The sequence below is a fragment of the Rhipicephalus microplus genome, chromosome X (genome assembly GCF_043290135.1).
Source record: "Rhipicephalus microplus isolate Deutch F79 chromosome X, USDA_Rmic, whole genome shotgun sequence".
NCBI classification, from domain to species: Eukaryota; Metazoa; Arthropoda; class Arachnida; order Ixodida; family Ixodidae; genus Rhipicephalus; species Rhipicephalus microplus.
This window is the reverse complement of record NC_134710.1, coordinates 69,857,815-69,877,698: the sequence shown is the minus strand read 5'-3', so window position 1 is coordinate 69,877,698 and position 19,884 is coordinate 69,857,815.

The window sequence follows — 19,884 nt, the reverse complement described above, 5'->3', positions numbered from 1 at the left end:
AAAAGCGGGTATAAACTGCTTGCTTAGCGATTGCGATAACTTTTTAGAGTGGTCAGCCTGTGCGTGAGGTGGTCTTCGTCTACGCTATTGTTATGACAAACCTTATCTTATACGCTTACAGCACAGACGAAAAACGAACGATGATAAAGGCAGCTGTCTGACGATGACAAGCGCAGCTGTCCCTGCCTTTATCAACAAAGGAATTAAACAAAAAGGACGAAATTGTATTGGAACAAGACCTTTGCACACATCCGGTTGGCGATCCTACACTTGGAGGTCGGGAAAGGGACTAGAGAGATTACAACAAAACGTAGACATGCAGTAACATAACGCATGCACGTGATCTGATTTCACGCAAGCTGTATGTTGATGCCAATATCCTTAATACATGCACCTCACCGAAACACCCTAAGCGCAGCTAAGAGGTCCAAATCGTCTAGAGTGTTACATTCGCGCACGCCCTATATTCAAGGTACAATCGACCAGGCGCAGGACATGCAGGCGTATCCCTGTCTTCACCACCCGCCACTATAGTCTATAGTCTATAGACTATAGGCTATAGTCTAGTGGCTAAGGCACTATAGGCTGCTGTCCCGCAGGTCGCGAGATCAAATCTCGGCCACTGCGGCTGCATTTTCGATGGAGGAGAAAATGTTTGAGGCCCGTGTGCTTAGATTTAAGTGCACGTTTAAGAACCCCAGGTGGTCGAAATTGCCAGAGCCTTCCACTACGGCGTCTCTCATAATAATAACTTGGTGGTTGTGGGACATTAAACCACAACAATTCTCTCACTGTCTTCACCGGTATACGCTTACGGCATTGCTCAAGATCGGTGCCTGCACCGACAAAATGTTTTGGCTAGCAAAGCTACTGCGTCATAACTTATGCTAAGCGAAGAATGGTCGACGGAAGGTCTGCATGCCTCCCAGTTGTGAACTTGTATACGTGCCGTCTGATGAAATTGTAGACGGGTCCCCCGGCGGTGCCACTTCGTACAGTGCACGCGCAGTGCTACACGTACTACAAGACATTCGCGGCCACGGAAGCCCTTCGCCAGCCGGTTGGACGGCGCGTATAATTGTGCATTCGATATACACAACGCCCGCCCGCGCGGCCTCGTTTGAGGCCAAGGGTAGGATGGAGATATGAACCTCCTCGTCTTCTCTCCACGACCCACCCGCGCTGAACTGCCGAGCGACGAGCAGCTATTATGAATGGCCGTGAGCGAGTCTGTGGCGATGATTGACGTCTAGCCGCTATTCTTTATCGTTAAAATGATTTCATCGGCCTAAGGCGTACAACATGTTATGCCAGTGCAACCTTAACTATGTATTACCACAGTTTCACGGTTAATGCAAGAAAAAAAATAAGACTGCCTTGTGGTGAACACCTATTATTATTTCTTTGTTCATGTGAACTTAGAAATGATGGTTATTTTGGAGAATGTGTCTTTCGTCAACTCTCAGTACGTGGGAACTGCAATAGCAAGCAGCTGTGTGGTATTAGCCCCGGGACTCAAGACAATGTGCAGTTTCGAGTCTTTAACTGCCAGCTTGGGCTCATTATATGCGATTTTAAGCCAACTTCTGCTTAAATGTCACCCTAATTTTTATTGTCGTGAAAGCAGATAAACTTAATTAACAAAACGAGTGAGAACAAAACATCCACATTTTTCGAAGAAAAGAGAAACCTTTTTGCGAGTATAGCATCTCTCCTTAAAATGTCTCGTCCCTTAAATCAATTTTTCTATCTTTATCAGGCAAGAGCAACCGGCACAACACGGGAATGGCGGTGTTGCCATAGTGAAAAGTCATGTAACCAACTGACAAAACAAGGTGAACTGACCCCGGAACAGGCTTTATTGAACTCGTGTACTTTTGATTTTCATATGTGCCCTGCCTTGGTGTTCTAGTGAATACGGAACTCGACTGCTAACCCGAAGGTCACACGATTGAATCCCGGCTGCGGTGGCTGCATTTTCGATCAAGGCAAAAATGTTTCGCGCCGTGTACTTAGATTTAGGGGCACGTTATGAACGCCTGATGGTTGAAACTTCCAGAGCCCCATATCTCATAATCATTTTGTGGTTTTGGGACGTTCAATTCCAGATATTAAACAACGTTTTCATTTCCGTACGTGTCAATCTCCAGCACCTAAGCGAGCTACGTGAATGGGCTGCCTGGACAACACGTATTCTGTGCGTTGAGCAATGCTGACGTGAAGTGGCAGTTGGAGTTGATTGGAAGAATTATCACAGCGACTGGTCCAGGGAAAATGGGGTAAGCGGTGCAAGTCGGCTGTGGTGATCATTTATTTGTTCACTACAACGCTTATCTTAGTAAGTATAATCATTTCAGTTAACTTTTTAGTTCAGCTACGCAACTAGTTGCTACACAACAGTTCAGCTATACAGCTAGTAGCTACCATTCACGATTTTTTTAAGTCAGTAAATATTGTTAAACAAATTGATGCAAATTTCTTGGACTTCTCGAAAGCTTTCGACAAACTATCACGGAGTAAATTATTATTTAAATTACGTTATCCCCAATTGCGTCATCTCCAGAAATCCCCATCTGGTTAATTAAATTTCTGTGTACCTAAATAATCGCCATCAGTTTGTTGCACTTAAAAGCCAGCAATATAACCATCTGCCAGTAAAATTAGGTGTCCCACACGGGTCGGTCCTGGGGCCACTATTTTTCTTATGTATATAATTGACATAGTTAAAGACATTATGTAAAAATAAAATTGTATGCGGACAACTGTGTTTTTTATACAGAGGTTAACGACGAATCACATCAGTCACTCTTAAACAATAATGTTCAGCGTGTTGCTTCATGAGGTAAACAATGGCAGATGTGTGTACACTTCGACAAGACTGTTTTCATGCGGATAACTCGAAAGAGTGATCCGCATGTAATTTTTACATGTAATTTCAACAGTGTGAGTTCGTCTGAAGTATCTGAATACAAATATCTTGTGCTATGGAAGCCATATGACCTAAGATGGAACAAACATATTCATTATGTTACAGCTGATTCCTTAAAAATTATTTTTTTGAAGAAGAACGTTGACTTTGGCTACCCCTTCTGTATAAAAAAATAGCATACCATTTCATTGTCCTACCATTCCCAGACTAGCCTGCTGTTAATGAGACCCGTATACAAAAGGTAATATTCTGAAACTAGAAAACATCTAAAATAAGAGCCATACAGTTCATCTATAACGATTTCTGACTCAGCTCAGTGCGCGACCTGCAAGCTCGAGCTAACCTAATGCACTTAGCCTCAAGAATCCACTCATTACGTTTAAACTTTTTATATCAGTTAATCAAAGGTCACTATAACATCAACGCTAGCGAATGGTTATCGTTCTCCTCCGGTTATTTAACGCACGCTAGCGAATGGTTGTCGTTCTCCTCCGGTTAGTTAACGCGCAAAAGACACGAGCTATAACAATCACTCCTTTCCGTTCTCATAACGACTCCTTCAAGTATTCTTTTTTTTTTTCGAGAACAGTCACAGATTGGAATAACCTTAACAGCAATGATCATTCAAGCAACTTCTTTCTCAGCATTTTCATCGTTTCTTAATTGCTGAAACATGATCAGTTATTTTTTCATAGTTTCTGTCTCTTTGCGTCTCCGTTTCCTGTTGCTTTGTTTCATTTGCACTTATTGTAAATACTTTTCTGGGTCACTGAACATGAATCTGTTATCTTTAGTGAATGTGTTATTATTATTATTATTATTATTATTATTATTATTATTATTAATGTTATTATAATATTGAAATCTTCCTGTTGTAAATATATAGTGTATTTTAATTTATGCTTTGTATCCCACCCTGCTAAAGCTCGTGAAAAGGGGCTGTAAATAAATAAAAAAATAAAACTTCAGTATCGAGCACACTTGAATGCTACCGACAAAAAAGACAGCCTATTCATCTTGACACACGCGAAGAGGAAGCGCGATTATGAAGTGCATGAAACTTAGGCTGAAGAAGAGTAATGTGTGTTCATTGAAAAGGTGAGGAGTCAGGTAATAAGGGCTAATAATTAGGTAGCAGTGAATCGTTGTGGTGAAAACAATGGCATAAAGAACCGACGTTTACAAGACCTGGTACACAATCAGCACATTTATGCACGTACACATATTTCCATAAACGAGCCAGAAAACTAAAAAAAGAAAAAAATGGTATGGAAAGTAGGATTATCACACAAACGCGGTAGACCTTCGTGTACACCTAGCGTAACCAATGACATTTGTCATCGTTTTTGGGCCGCGTTTTCTAAGAGCTCACACGGCTAAAAGCTAAAGCGTTGACGAATAATGCGCATAGAAGTCACGTGGTTTTCACACGCTATATAGTATAGCTTTAAACAACGTGTGTGCTTATAATCATTATTGTCTCTACTGTCATTAGATATACTGACATAAAATGCCGGATATGTGACTAAAAACTGAATGTCGACGCTGGTAGACCGAGATGCATACTATGCTCTTTTTTTTTACCGCATCGAATGATTATAGCCACTCAATACTACATTGTCACGTCCAAAGGAAACATAGGCACTTCACCGAAACGTCACAGGTGAGGCTCACAACGAGGTAAACGGTAATTTACCACATGTCTTGGGGATACACAATCCACCCAGTCACTTTGTGATCAGTGATTACTGCACTGTTCATTGAGTAGTTTTGTTTGAGTACAACCGCCATCACCACAAAGAAGAAAGCCCTATTTGTCAGCGAATGTGTCTTATAACCGAGAAAATCGTCTTTATGAGCGAAGTCGTTCACGAGTAGCACACGGAACTACTGGCGAATGCTAAGAAACAGACTGAACACAGGAATATTCAATGAAATATGACATATCTCTCGTGTAAGAGCAGTTTATGCACGCACTTTAACTTCACATGTACATTCTCGAATACTATGCCTTCATCTGCGTTTGCGGAGGAATCTTTTACTTGTAGCCTCTTGCGCTACATATAATTGCTAGCTGCAAAAAAAAAAAATCTCAAGTGCGAAACTTGGTGTACCCCGTACATAGTTCCATGTAGTCTGATTAGCTCGAGACGAAGTACTGACGCGCGACGACGTGGTGTGCTGATGCTAATACGTTTAAAAATAAAGTCCACAACTGTTGCGCTCGTCACGTTACGTGCAGATCTGTGCGAGCGCCGTCCACGGCGCCCAATGGCGCGTGTCAGTGCACCACCGCCCTGAAGCGCGGTGGGCAGTCCCGAGTCTTCTGAAGCAGCGGCTGCAAAGGGCAGCGACATGGAGGGCGAAAGATGCGCCAGGCAATTGAGGTTAGAACGACGACACGCCGGGCAAATATATGCAAGGGCCCCCCCCCCTCGTAGCCGGCCGACAAACAGAGCACGCCGATCAGCTCTGGCCGTGCTTTCTTTCGGCCCACTTTATATTTTGTTCCTCTCCCACAATACGACAGACGCGTGCCCAGCAGACCAGTTTGTCAGGTCGCGTCTCGATGGCTCGCTGCAGCCGAGGCCGCAGCGCGCTTGGGAACACAGAATACCACGTCCGTCTTCTATTCCAAGTGCGCGTGTGCGCGGCTACCGCGGAATGATGAGATGAGCGATGCCGTACAGTGTTTGTGTGTGCATTGGAGACACGCGAGCTTCGTTCTCAATGATCGGGTGATCTCCTCCACGGTAGCGCAGTTGTTTGTCCTCTACACCGCGATAATAACTGAGTGAAAATTAAAAGCAGCCGCGACTCACGACGTATACGTCCTCCTTATACGCCTGTCCATAAATGCGAGATTCTGTGTTGAGACTCTTGTTGAGAAGGCCGGCGTGTTTCACCAGTACGTTGTAACTAGCTAATAAATTCATACAGTGTAATGAAATTAGTACAGGGACGCAGAGAAAACAGGACACACCTGTTTTCTCTGCGTTCTTGTACGCAGAGAAAATAGGTTACCTTTCAATGTACTATTGTGTTTTCATGTAGACATTGTGCTTAATTGCACTGCACTGAACGCCTTTGCGATGATACGCCTAAAAGCCCACATAATTGCCCTAATGACCCTCCTTGCTGGGGCACATCAGCATCTGGAGCACTGAAGAACGCAGATTAGCTGGGCCAGTCAGTATATAGAGCTGGGCAGCGCACGACTAGACGCCAAAACGGGCGCATGCGTAATACGCAACAGCAGTGTTCACTAAAAGGGTATCGCTTGAAATGGCCATTTGCATTGCTGCGGTTATATACTTTTATTTCAGGCATAAGGCCGATAATTGATCGCTGCACTTTGATAAAAAGAGGAAAAACCCTTTCCAGCATTCTTCTGAAAGACCACATTACCCCTTCCTTTTTTTTTATGTAGTCATGCTTATAGCGGCCTCCTGTGGGAAGTTCCGGAGAAAGACATGGCGCCATAATGTTTAGATGTCCACTAATTTCAATATAGTACTTTCTATATATTAAGTAAATAGTGTTGCATGCTCCTACGCAAAAGAATAATAGAATGAGTGAAAGTTCAGCTAGTTGGTTAGAATTCATTATAATAAAAATAAGTGGGGCATGCAAGCTCGGACAAAGAAGGAGGCAAGGTAACACTAACGCAGTAAATCAGGTGTGATTCGGGTGAATGACTTCTTGAATGATACTTGCGAAGTTTTTATCTTCAAAGGCATATTTATATGTTATTCTTCGCCGGCCGCCACAAACATCTTTTCCTTTATCATTTCGACGGCAACTGCAAGACTGCAGGTATATTCTAAGAAGAGCCTTCGTGACGCCTCGGTTAGGAAGAGGAGGACAGTACCAATCAGTGTGGAGAGACCAGTGCTGCCACGATTATCAAGTAAGTGGCACATTTTGGATCGGGAACAGGCAATCCGCACGCGGGGGAGAGTGACGACCACTCCTCGTCCATCGTCACTGAGGATCTCTAGCATCGATTTTTAAAGAGTTACTACCTACTTTCATTTGTCGATCCGTAAATGAAAACTGGGTACTCTACAGAGATAAATTAACAGCGCTAGTCGATCAGAATGTTCCCTTAGTGTCAATAACCAACGATAAATTAAGCCCCTGGTTCAGCAAGTCCCTTAGCAAACTGCGAAACAAGAAGAAACGGTTGTACAACAGGGCTAAACGCTTGCGCACTGATGGGGCATGGCAGGCATACAAACACTGTTTGAAAACCTACTGCTCAGCAATAACCTCAGCTAAAGATAAATATTACTCGCAAGACCTACCTTCCCTGCTTCAGTCTAATCCCAAAAAATTTTGGCGAACTATGTCTCCGGTCAGAGATACTAGCACTATTACTTTACATGGAACTGACAAATACCTATTCCTATCGCCGATTGCCCCTCTGTTTTCAACAGGTTCTTCTCATCTGTTTTCACTCAGGAAGATTCTTCCAATGTGCCTACTTTTCCTGAACTTGACAACGCCTATATGGAACCCATTACTGTCACTGTTGGAGGCATTGGATCACTCATTAACAACCTAAAATTATCCACATCAGCCGGTATTGACAACATTAATTCCAAGATACTAAAGAACACCCTCCCCATATCAAGCAAAATATTATGCCAAATTTTTGACCAATCTCTAACATCTGGCATGCTACCGGACGACTGGTTAATAGGAAAGATAAAACCAATTCACAAAACTGGCGATGTTCACTCGCCTGACAACTACCGACCCATATCTTTAACTTGCATATGCTGCAAAATGCTTGAGCACATAATCAGTTCACACGTGTACAATCACCTCGAGACGAACAATTTTTTCTTTCCTAATCAGCATGGTTTTAGAAAGGAATTTTCGTGTGACACACAACTGTTTGAATTCACCACCGATTTACACTCAAACATGAACAGCAACCTTCAAACGGACTGTATCTTTCTTGACTTTTCTAAAGCCTTTGATCGTGTGCCCCATTGCCGACTAATCTCTAAGCTATCTGCTCTACGACTTGATTCTTTAACATTAACCTGGATTCGAAACTTCATTTCTTTTCGACAGCAGTTCACTGTTGTTAACAATCTTGCGTCCCCTTTTTCTTCTGTTAGTTCGGGCGTACCGCAAGGCAGCGTCCTTGGGCCCTTACTATTTTTAATCTACATTAATGACTTACCCTCCGAGATTACTTCTTGCATGCGTCTATTTGCCGATGATTGTATAATATACCGTTCTATAAACTCCAGTAATGACCACTTAACCATTCAAGCAGATCTCAACCATATTTGTAACTGGTGCGACAAGTGGCTTATGAAACTGAACTTAACAAAATGCGAGGTAATGTCTTTCACCCGTAAACACGTAAACTCTGAATTCTTCTATTACTTGAACAATACCATGCTTTCCCACACTTCTTCCTACAAATACCTAGGTGTTCTTCTCACAGAGAATCTTTCATGGGCCTCACATATCGAGTCTACCTGTGCCAAAGCATCACGTTCACTGGGCTACCTACGCCGCAACTTGAGAAATTCCCCTACTAATATTCGAAAACTAGCCTTTCTTACCTTTATTCTGCCAATATTAGAATTCGCCTCAGCAATTTGGTCTCCTCATCAAAACTACTTGATTATTATGGTAGAAAGGATTCAAAATAGAGGTGCCCGCTTCATATCACGAAACTACGACATCACGTCAAACATAACGCAAATTAAATCAGACCTTCAGCTGCCGTCATTGGATAGCCGTCGCAGTATTGCTCTTCTCTGTCTGTTCCAGAAATATATTACCTCTAATAAACGAACGTGGCTTCAGCTTCAAACACCTCACTCTTTTTCACGCAGATTGCATAATCAGTTCAGCTTCATGCGCATATACGGGTCAACTAATGCATTCAATTCATCACCACTGCCTCGGGCCGTTCGTCTTTGGAATGACCTCCCTGATTGCATAGCCTCCATATCTAATCCCGATACATTTCGCTGTCAGCTACTCACTCTGTTCACCATGTGACCCTGTTTTTGTATTCTGAGTGCATTGCGTAACGGTGCTTTATATTCCCCTTGTCTTTCATTTTAAAATGTATCCCTCTGTCGCCATGTTCATATCAACAAGTGCTGTATTCCCTCAAATTTACCTCGCCCTGTATAGCCTAAAATGTGATCTCATTTATATATATATATATAGTTTTTCGTTGTTTTTGCACTGATCCTGCCTGTAAACGTTACCTGTCTGTACCATTCCGATTCCTCCCCCGCTTACCCAATGCCCTGTTCTGGGGCCTGTAAGGTTTTTTTTTTTTTTGAATAAAGAATAAAGAACAAGGATAAACTCTTCATGGACGCGCACAAAACGAGCACGGTCTCTCCCTGTGTTACCGTATACGCTATACACACGTTGGCAACGCCTCCAGTTTTCATTCAATGGAGACCTGACGTCGTCTGGCAGTCGCTGAACAACTTGCCGTCTGTCCACCTTATCGTTCGTCTGGTAGCTACTCGAGCGCACTCTGTATCCGTACAGTGTACACTCCTTCCCACGCTATACTGCACAAAGTTACATCCCAGAGTCGTCACCCTTGCGTTTTCTTGCAAAGTGTGCAAAGTCGTCTGCAGGCTCGAGTGAGCCGATAGGAAGAAGCTACCCTTCCGCTATCGAGTGTTTCGGAGCGACGTCGAGCTGACCCTTGGCAGCGAGAGGAGCGTCAACAAGCGGCGCCCTTTGATGCGCGCTTGCTCCGCGCTCGCGTGAGTGGCCGATCGGACGGCTTTCCCGACCTCGGCGCGGGCCCGCAATAGAAGCGCATTACTACCGCTCCAAGAGGCGGCAAGCGGGCGGCAAGAGCGGCGGCCTCTCGGCCGTGCGAACGCAACCAGCGAGAGAGACAACGAAATCCCCGCGTTTCGCCGCGAAACGCAACGCCCCGTATTTGTCGTCACGAGTGTTGTTTTGTGCCCGACGAAAAAAGAATGAACCATGTGCTTGCTGCACGGAACTGAATGCTCAGACCATTGTGAGCACTGTGGCCAATCATCGCCAGGCACGCCGAATGGAGATGTCTGTATGCTCGCGCGGAGTGTGCCATAGATTAGCATCGCTCGCTCGCCCGGCGCCAACTCGTGAAATTGCTGCGTAGCCGTGAAACATGCCATGGTGTGAAATGTGTGACGAGCCTCGATAGCATACGTCACGTTTCCTCTTGGTCTGACCCACTGCGATGGACGATAATAATCCGCATGTTCGTTACGACGATTGCGATGAAGACGAGAGCAACGCGTCATATTTCGATTCAACTACAATACGTCTAATAAAATAGAAAGTTCGACTGGGTTGGTTTGACGACATTCTTGGTCACATTTCGGTGCGCACACAGTGGACGGGAGAACGGAAGGCTAGGAGACAAACGAGCACGAACTCACATCTGAGTTTGTTGAAAGCAATAACGAAAATATATATCCCAAAGTAGCTCAAAAGTGCATGTGCGAATGAAGAGCAAAAGAAAGAACGATAACACACCATGACACTATTTTTTACACAAGTGGTATCTACAACGTGCAGCACAATGTAGAAGTGAAGTATGGCCGAAAAATTGAATTCCTTGTCATTTAGTGCAATGGATGGTGGTGTGACACGATCATTTTCTTTATTCACAAAGACAAGCTAACTCCGGAATTAGTAGACGTGTTTCATATCAGAAGGTGTGCAGATAAATGCGCAAGCAGCCTAACTGACGACGAATTCACCTTTTTGAGCCATACTTGACTTCTATACATTGTGCTGCACGTTGAAGATACCACTTATGTAAAAAATAGTGTCATGGTGCGTTATCGTGCTTTCTTCTGCTTTTCATTCACACATGCGCTCTTGAGCTACTCTGGGATATATATTTCGTGTATTTCTTTCAATAAACTGAGTTGTGAGTTCACGCTTGTTTGTCTACTAGCCTTCCGCCCACTCTGTGCGCGCCGAATTGTTACCAAGGATACAATACATCTCATGAGAGTGAGTGCTGTTCATTCACCGCCGTATACTAAAAAAAAAATAAGACCCGAATTTCGTCCTTGACTTGACCGAGCTGAGCACCGCGCTGCTGCTCCACTGAAAATGACGCCGCGCTTCTCTGCAATAGCTGAAGATTATCGCTGATACGCAGTGACTTGTTCTGCCCAGAGACGGTGATACCATCAACTTTCGCATTTCAAGGTTGAGCGCTGAGTGAGGGGACGTTCTAGAATACGAGCGAATATCTTTGGAGAAAAGTAACACCAGGGACCACCATAGTCTACACTTAGTCTTTACAATAACAAAATCTGAGGTTTTATGTCCCAAAACCACAATATCATTATTAGGAAGGCCACAGTGGAGCGCTCCGGGAATTTCGAGCATGTGGTGTTCTTTAGCGTGCACTGACATCACTCACTACAAGGGTCTCTACCATTTCGCCTCCATCGAAATGAGACCGCCGGGATCGAACCCGTGACCGTCAGGTCAGCAGCTGAGAACCATAACCGCTACACCACTCTGGCGGACCACAATCAGCCTTAAGAGAGCGAATTATAAAATAATTATGAGGTTTCGTGGGGAACCACCACTACATTATTATGAGGCACGCTGTAGCTATGTACTACGCATTAATTCTGGCCACCTGGTGTTCCAAAATGAGCCCCTCCATCTAAGTACACGGGTGTTCTCTTACTTCGCCCCAAGAGAGGCTGCAGTGGCCAGTATGTGAACCCATACCCGCCATGGTACATGTTCGAAGTGCTCGAGTCCCGTGTGCTCAGAAATGGGTGCACGTTGAAGAACACCAGGTGGTAGAAATGTCCGGAGCCCTCCGCTACGGCGTCTCTCATAATCATATGGTGGCTCGGGGACGTTAAATTCCTACAATTTAATATTATTCGAACCCCTTTTGTCGAGATTAGTAGCGCGTCACCTTATTTTCCAGCCTACCACGTCGTGAGCGTGGGAGCACTCTCGGCTGGAAGCAGGTGTTTCTGCGGAATAACAGCGAATCAGGCAAGCTACGCTTGTGATGTTACTGACAAGTACACGTCTCCGAGGGCTGTGAACCTTCAAATCCGTCCGTGTCAACATGCGCGGAAGGATTTTTTGTTGTGTTTTTTTTTATTCAGCCCACAGCTTGTGCTAAGTTCCCCTAACGTTTTACATTGAAAAAAAATCAGCAGATTTCACGTAGCTTGGGAATCGAGGTTGTGCGAAGCGTGCGGAGGGAAGATGAGCGTGTCGCATTTTTTTTTATTGAACAAGACGTCATGAAATCACGCTAAATATACGTACAACTGTCGCGCGCACAGACATATGTTGAACAGTTGCAGATGCTTATATAGCCAGTTGTTTGAGCTTGCGCAGCGATGCCAACGGGAACATGCGTATTAGAAACACCAGAAGCTGTTATGAAGCGCTGGTGCTCGCGAGGATGCTGGCCCTGGATAAATGAACTTCAGCGCATGGCACCTAACCACAATTGATGTTAACTCGACGTGAAGGCTGTATGAAAGGAGTACATATGTAATGTTTGTGAAATTGGGTAGACAGCACTGTAACCACTAGCGACGTTTCACGACGATTAGCGTCGAAAAGTAGTTCCGAGACATGGCGTAGCTCTGTGGTAAAATGCTTCATTGCCACGCTGAATGCTTGGGTTCGCTTCTAGCTGGGACCCTGACATTTATTCTTTGCATTCGTCGGGTCGACGCTGCCAATGTAGGGTATTTTACGCGCGTTAAAATTGCCCATGTGTGTTTTCGTCGCTCCTAGGTAAATACTATAAGTGTCAATGACCTGTGGCCCATACCCGCATACCCACATACCAGCGGCACATACTTGCCTGTGGGCATGTGCCACTGTCTGGCGGGAAGTGTTTGACGACGTACGCGACGGGAATGTGCCATTATTCATGGTTTGACCAGGGCGTCATATTCGTCAAATCATCTTGCCCTCCCTCCCATGGTAATTTTGGTTCACGCCAAGTTAAGGGGGTGATCACGAGAGCACCCAAACGTAAGTGGCTAGATAGACAGACAGATAGATAGATATGCTTAAAGTCGCCGATGTTTGCTAAGAAATGATTCGCATTTAATAATGTCACTGTGCTGTTCAGTAGACAATATATCGTTTTTAGATCGTCACACGCTGGCCATTCAAGTGGGGTGTGAGCTGTTAATTTGACAGGCCGGTGTGTTGAAGTGGTTAATTTGTTCGAGATCACAAGACTGTAATATCATCTTTACTATCACTTCAGTCGAAGTTTTTTATAGGCAGATTCTGATCAAATTAATAATGAAGATGAAAAAAAAATGAGTTGAAAAATACTTCTAAACACTAGTACGCCCAGTACGTTTTTTTTTTTTTTTGCGATGATGTCTTCGGGGCAATATTGCCACAAAGAACGAACAACTTCGTGTCGGGTGTAGCAGGGCCTCGTAAGAATTTTGCGCCAGAACAGGTCTCACAGAAGCTTCCCAAACACGTCCACATAGTTCAAACAGGTACAAATGTAGTCATAAGGCACTAGCTAATGCCGACGAACCTGTGGTCTCTACCTGCGTTGAGTCTTTTTTTTTTCACTTATTTTCGTCAGACCTATAACGTGACTGTTGTGGTGCACTTGGGCCAGTACACTTTACGTCCCTTGTGCCTTTCTATGCTTCACTGTCTGCTGGTGTTAACTGGGGTTGTGTCAGACAACGACAGTTCTCAGGATTACTCCCCTTCATTAAAAGATATGAGGGGTACGTCTTGCATCTTTCTTAGTTGTTTTATCGACCCCCGCTATAAGGTTCAATATTGCACTTCTATTGCAATAATCTCGTTTTAATGGTCTTCGATACCTCTCGCTCGGAGCTCCTCATATTTTAGCCAATCTCTCTTCATTGTCGCTTGTTCAGTGAAATTATGAACAATGAATCCGTTGCAGGGAAGTTCTCGGTTATTAAGTTTCACCTATAGATACCAAAAGAAAAATGGTGTACACTGTGGACGCGCGTGCCGCATGGAGGGAAGCAAGATAGAACGACATTCGTGTGACTTGAAACACTAAACAAAACGCGTGCGTCCTTGATAATGGAATCTTCAGGCTTATTTGCGGTATGATGCCGTATGAATCAAAGGCCATGTCCGGCATGCATAGGGCAGAGATTAAGAAACGATATTAGCTCGAGGCAAGTTACTTTTCCGCTGCGTAAAGTGCTGCGTCTGCACGGAGAGGTAGTCCTCTCGATCGTGTCCTGACATGAAAGCATGTGCGGGCACAAGTGAGGCAATATTTTTCGTATGGGTGGGGGTGAGTAAATAGTTGAGCAGTGATATAACATTTTACTTGCAGTCTGAGGTGTATATGAAAAAAAAAGCAAGTAGGCAGGATTCGCAAGTAGAACTTTTATGCATATTGCTCCTCTTTAAATCACGGTTTATTTGTTCTGAACTTGGCAAGTAAACAAACAAGCAAACATGAAAACCACCAAGAAAGAAAAAAGATGGAAGGAAATAAATAAATAAATAAACAAGAAAAGAAAGAAAGATTTTGACAGTCGTTATATTCTTCATTTATTAACTGCAGTTTGTAAGTCACTCGTCGTGTGAGTGTTGCAAGTATTGATAGTTCACTACAAAACAATGCGCCAATAAGAAAGCTTAATGGGCTGCGTGGACTGTCTACCGACCGAGTACTGAGTACCTTGCGTTGCCAGTGACACCGCCGTCGACAAAAGAAAAAAAAACAGATAAGCGAATAATTATAGCCTTACATATGACTTCAGCCACAGGCTATAAGCAATGTTTTCCTTTAATCACGTGTGCGTACTCGATGGTTCACACGCCAGGCCATCTTGGACGTGTCGGGAAGTCATCGCCTTCACTTTTCCATTCGTTTTTTTTTGTGTAGCCCCGTGTCATGTTAGACGCCACGGCCCTACTGTCCCGCTGGGCATTTTCTAAATAGCGCTACCACTGCTTTCTCCGCATTTTTATCGCGTCGAAAACGAGCGCGCGGTCATTAGCCGAGCCGCCAGCGCTCGCGCGTGTGGGTAGAGCGCGGCCGGGCTCGACTGCACCATAGCTGGGAAGCATCCGCCAGCTTGCACTATGCATTTTCATGCGCGCGCACCGCGAGAGAGCGAGGCCGATCGAGCTCGCGCGGCCTTTGTCTTCCCTCCGCGCAGGAGGAGCCCCCGAGAACGATGCCAGCAGCAGCCGCGATTTGCGCGGGGATTCCCACCTTCCGTGCACCCCCTCCGCAAATGTCCGAGACGGCAAATGCGGAAGTTTGGTTTCTTTCCTTTGTTGTTCCTGCGCTTATATTTTTTCTGCCGAGCAGCGCTAGCTTGGCGGCCGGCAGCAGAAAGGAACACGGATGTGTGCTCAAGCTGGTAGTTTCGGAGCGTAATCGCTCCTTTCACTCAAGAGGATGCGCGCGCTTGTAAACTGTCCGCGCGCGAAGACGAACCGAAGCCACGTCTCGACTCCCACACATGTGACTCGGCCGCAGATACGTCGTCCTTGGAGGATTTCCCGAGCGTTGCTATATGCGGACGTCAATGGATTGGGAATAGCGCACTCGACCTGGCCGTCACAATGCGTGAGCTGTCGATCAAGGCAGGAAAGCATATACGGGCGTCACTTATCGATTCGTCTCTACGCACGGCTAAATGCCTTACGGGTTTCTGTCTTCCGTGATTGTTGTATACATTGTTTGCGTTGAATGAATCACCTTGCTCTCGAATTTGTAGCGCAGGCAGGAGTTCAAGCTTCCGGCTTCCCTTCCGCAATCAACAACCTTTAGTCGGCAGCTATCGAGAATTTGCATACTGCATTAACTCAGGAAACTTTCTTTTCGTGCATCTCTATTAAATGAAGTGGCTGTCGGTGCCTGGCGCCAACAGCAACTTCACAAAGAGAAATTTGCTTACTCATTCAATTTTAGTTTATTGGGCATGCCAAGGAGCCAGTTGTGTCCACCCGCTTCTCTTAGGGGAGGTAGGTTCGATATCTGAACCTCCCAAACTGATTGTCTGCCCCAAAAAAAATGCCTGATGGTGAGCGCTTTGACAATTATAGCACATCTGATTAGCTATGTTTGTTCTATATCATAGCAAGCACTTCACAATACAGTGTAATAATGCCCCGTTCTTTCCTCTAATTTTTTTATCGCCCTGTCACACTGTACCTAATGCTCAATGCAAACCACGCCTGCAGTGTTCGTGAAGTTTCGGTGCTGTAGTAGATCATTTCGCCAAGATCCCACCCACTTTGCGAACATTACAGATTATTCTGGAATCAACGAGGCCGCTAGCGATAACGCTAAAATATTCGACGGCACGTGTATAAATGCCGACGTGCATCACCGCTCGTCATTTGATCGTCGACCGACGCTCCGTTTGCTCGCTGCTATTAGTAGTGCCAGTGGGCATCGTATCGCTGTAATCTGACCTTCAGTTTATGGGCCACAAGTTTGGCCGAATAAACAGTTTGACCTTCTAACTTGCAGTCTGCTCCATTCATCGACGTCACGATCTCCATGACAATGTATTGAAATATTTAAAACACGAACTTATGTATGTGCGTGAGAAGTTGTGTCTAATTGCTTTCTATCTTTACCAGCGGGTGTGGCCGTTCCAAGCTACCGGAATCTTACCTCCCTGTTTCATTTTTTTTCTTAAGGTGCTGTTGTGTTGTCTGAGTCGGCGTTCGCTTAGCAGTTCTTTCTACAGAGAGCGAAAACAGTCGCAAACATTCGGAAAATACATATGGGTCACCCGAGAGAAAATCCACTTGTAGCCACATCCTGAATACTCCCCATTGCATTCATACCGCTCTTTAGGAGGAACTGTTAGGTGAGTTGTTGCTGTTAATGGCCCACATTAAGGAGTGCAGTGAAGGGCAGAAGACGGAATGGTCACCTAGTTAACCTCCATGCCGTTCATCTCTTTCCTGTATATTCATAAGTCAATCTGGTATAGAAATTTTAATAATGTGGCACGTTCTCATGCATGTAGATTTTTGCGCCGACATTAACTGCGAAACATGCAATATTGAATGAGCATGCATGGCCGGATTTGCATACAGCTGGTAATGACCACAATCTTTCATTAATGATGTGTGTGCTATGCCGATATAAATCTTAGTGTCAATTGTGGGCATGAGATATTATGCTTTCAAACTTATGTGGTAATATATGGATTTACCTGCAGTCACATTTCACTGTATACAATGAAGAAAAGAAGGAAGAAACAAAAATAGAGCAGGCAAGGAAGGTTAACCAGACGCATGTCCGGTTGGCTACACGCTAGGGGAAAGGGAAATTGATTGATTGATTGATATGTGGGGTTTAACGTCCCAAAACCACCATATGATTATGAGAGACGCCGTAGTGGAGGGCTCCGGAAATTTTGACCACCTGGGGTTCTTTAACGTGCGCCCAAATCTGAGCACACGGGCCTACAACATTTTCGTCTCCATCGGGAATGCAGCCGCCGCAGCCGGGATTCGATCCCGCGACCTGCGGGTCAGCAGCCGAGTACCTTAGCCACTGGACCACCACGGCGGGGCAGGGGGGAAAGGGAAATTGCAGCAGAAAGATGAGAGAGGGAGATGAAGGAAAGATGTGATCAAACAATGCGCCAACGCGTACATGGTGGTAGCACTGTACAAAATATATATATACTCAAAAGTGTACACACAGCTCCTTAGTCCTTAAAAAGCACAAAAGTGTTTTAACTGCCCTGTGAGCCGACGAGTGATGGCGGCGGTGCTCCAGCAGCATCTGCACGGAGAGTGGCCGATCGTTCAATTATCACGGCACACCAAAATGTGTTCGTATTTCAGAGGCAAATTGAGGACAGTGGCACAGAAGATCATCGGGGAATTATTCGGTGCCTCAGAACTTGCATGACGCACTGTTGGTCATTCCCATTGATGTTGAGTATACCATCGTGAGAACACCATCCAACCAAAACCAACCAAGAAGCGAAGCTTCACGCTGACGAAGCCTAGATGGGAGATGGTGTTTCAGCGTGAGGTTTATTTGGCGGAATTTCGTACCTCTCACGCATGGCATATTTCACTCCATCAGAAAGTGACTACATGACAGGTGGTGAAGCTGCCTTGCAGCGCCTGCCCTTGACAGAAGAATCGGAAATGTATGTGCTCTTCTTGCCCTGTATAGCCTCTGAAAATTAACCTCATGACCTTTGTCTTGGACACATTGATGAAGCGTAATAATTTCGTACGTAAGCCGTAACACCCACGTCGGAGAGTTGGCTGCATGAACTGCGACTCAGGATACCACGTGTCACAACTTTGGCGGCGACAGAACTTACGGCTCTACGCTGTGCCCTCGAATACATCGATTTTTATAAACCGAGCAAATGGGTTATGTTTTGCGACTCGAAACCGGCGTATGAGAAAACAAGGTGTGTGGACACTTACATGACATTGTCATAGCTCATGTACTGTCATGTATTACAACGTATGTTGTTCTTTGCACGCTTATACATGAATATGAACGCATAGGAAAAACAGACATAAACATATGTTAGACCTCTACGCAGCTCCTCAAGCCAGACGTTGCGTTTTCGTGGGGCTCAGGAGAAGCTTCTGCATTCTCGAATCTCATTGTGGTTTTCACTGCTCCTCCGATTTCAGCCCACTTTGACCCTACTGCCTGCACAGAGATGCGTACAGATGCAAGTGGCCATGGCATCGCCGCAGCGCTAGCTCAACGACAACGTGGCCATGACAGCATTATCGCACACACCAGCCGCCTCCTATCAACCCCTGAGCACATTTATTTAATCACAGAGCATAAGTGCTTGGCTCTCGTTTGAGTGGTTGCGAAATTCAGGCCTTACTTTGCACGGACGCCAATTTTCTATAGTTACCAACCACCACGCGCTCTGCTGGCTGAACTCTCTCAATGATCCCTCGGGGTGGCTTCGTCACTTCGTTTTGCGCCTGCAAAAAGTTTCCTTATCGGTCGTCAACAAATGTGGCCGCCTGCACCTGGATGCTGGTTGCCGCTCCCAGTACCCTGTTGACGATCCTTATGACACCGGCGCGAACACGCTGCACAGCATATTTTTTGTGTCTGAATTCGTTCACCTAGGGAAAGAACAAAAATGGGATTCAGTGCTGCTCGATATGATGGGCCGCACAGATTCTACCCCAAACGACGACGCCGTCCGACACTTCATGCTTCAAGAGGACATCATATATACCACCATGATTTCCACCCGGACGGTCATGACCTTCTTGTTTTCATGCCTCAACATTCACGGCACAGTGGCCCCGCCGCGGTGGTCTAGTGGCTAAGGTACTCGGCTGCTGACCCGCCGGTCGCGGGTTCAAATCCCGGCTGCGGCGGCTGCATTTCCGATGGAGGCGGAAATGTTGTAGGCCCGTGTGCTCAGATTTGGGTGCACGTTAAAGAACCCCAGGTGGTCGAAATTTCCGGAGCCCTCCACTACGGCGCCTCTCATAATCATATGGTGGTTTTGGGATGTTAAACCCCACATATCAATCAATCAATCACGGCACAGTGCCCTCGCTGAACATCATGATGCGCCCACAGCTGAACACCTTTGCGTATTGCACGTATACGGCGCCGTTTCCTCGAGCCAGGTCTTGCTCGCTCGGAACGCCGATACGTCGCTACGTGTGAATTGTGTCAAAGTAGTAAAACACCATCGCTACTACCCGCTGGGCGTCTTCAACCGATCGACATACACACGGAAACTTTTTACCACGTTGAGTTACACTTACTTGGCCCTTTTCCCGCACTAACATTGGAGAACAAATGGATAACAGCTGTGGCTACGAATTACGCTACACGCTACGATATTACGTGAGCTCTCCCGACAAGCAGTGCAACCGACGTCACTGACTTCCTGTTACGGGAAGTTATATTGGTTTATGGT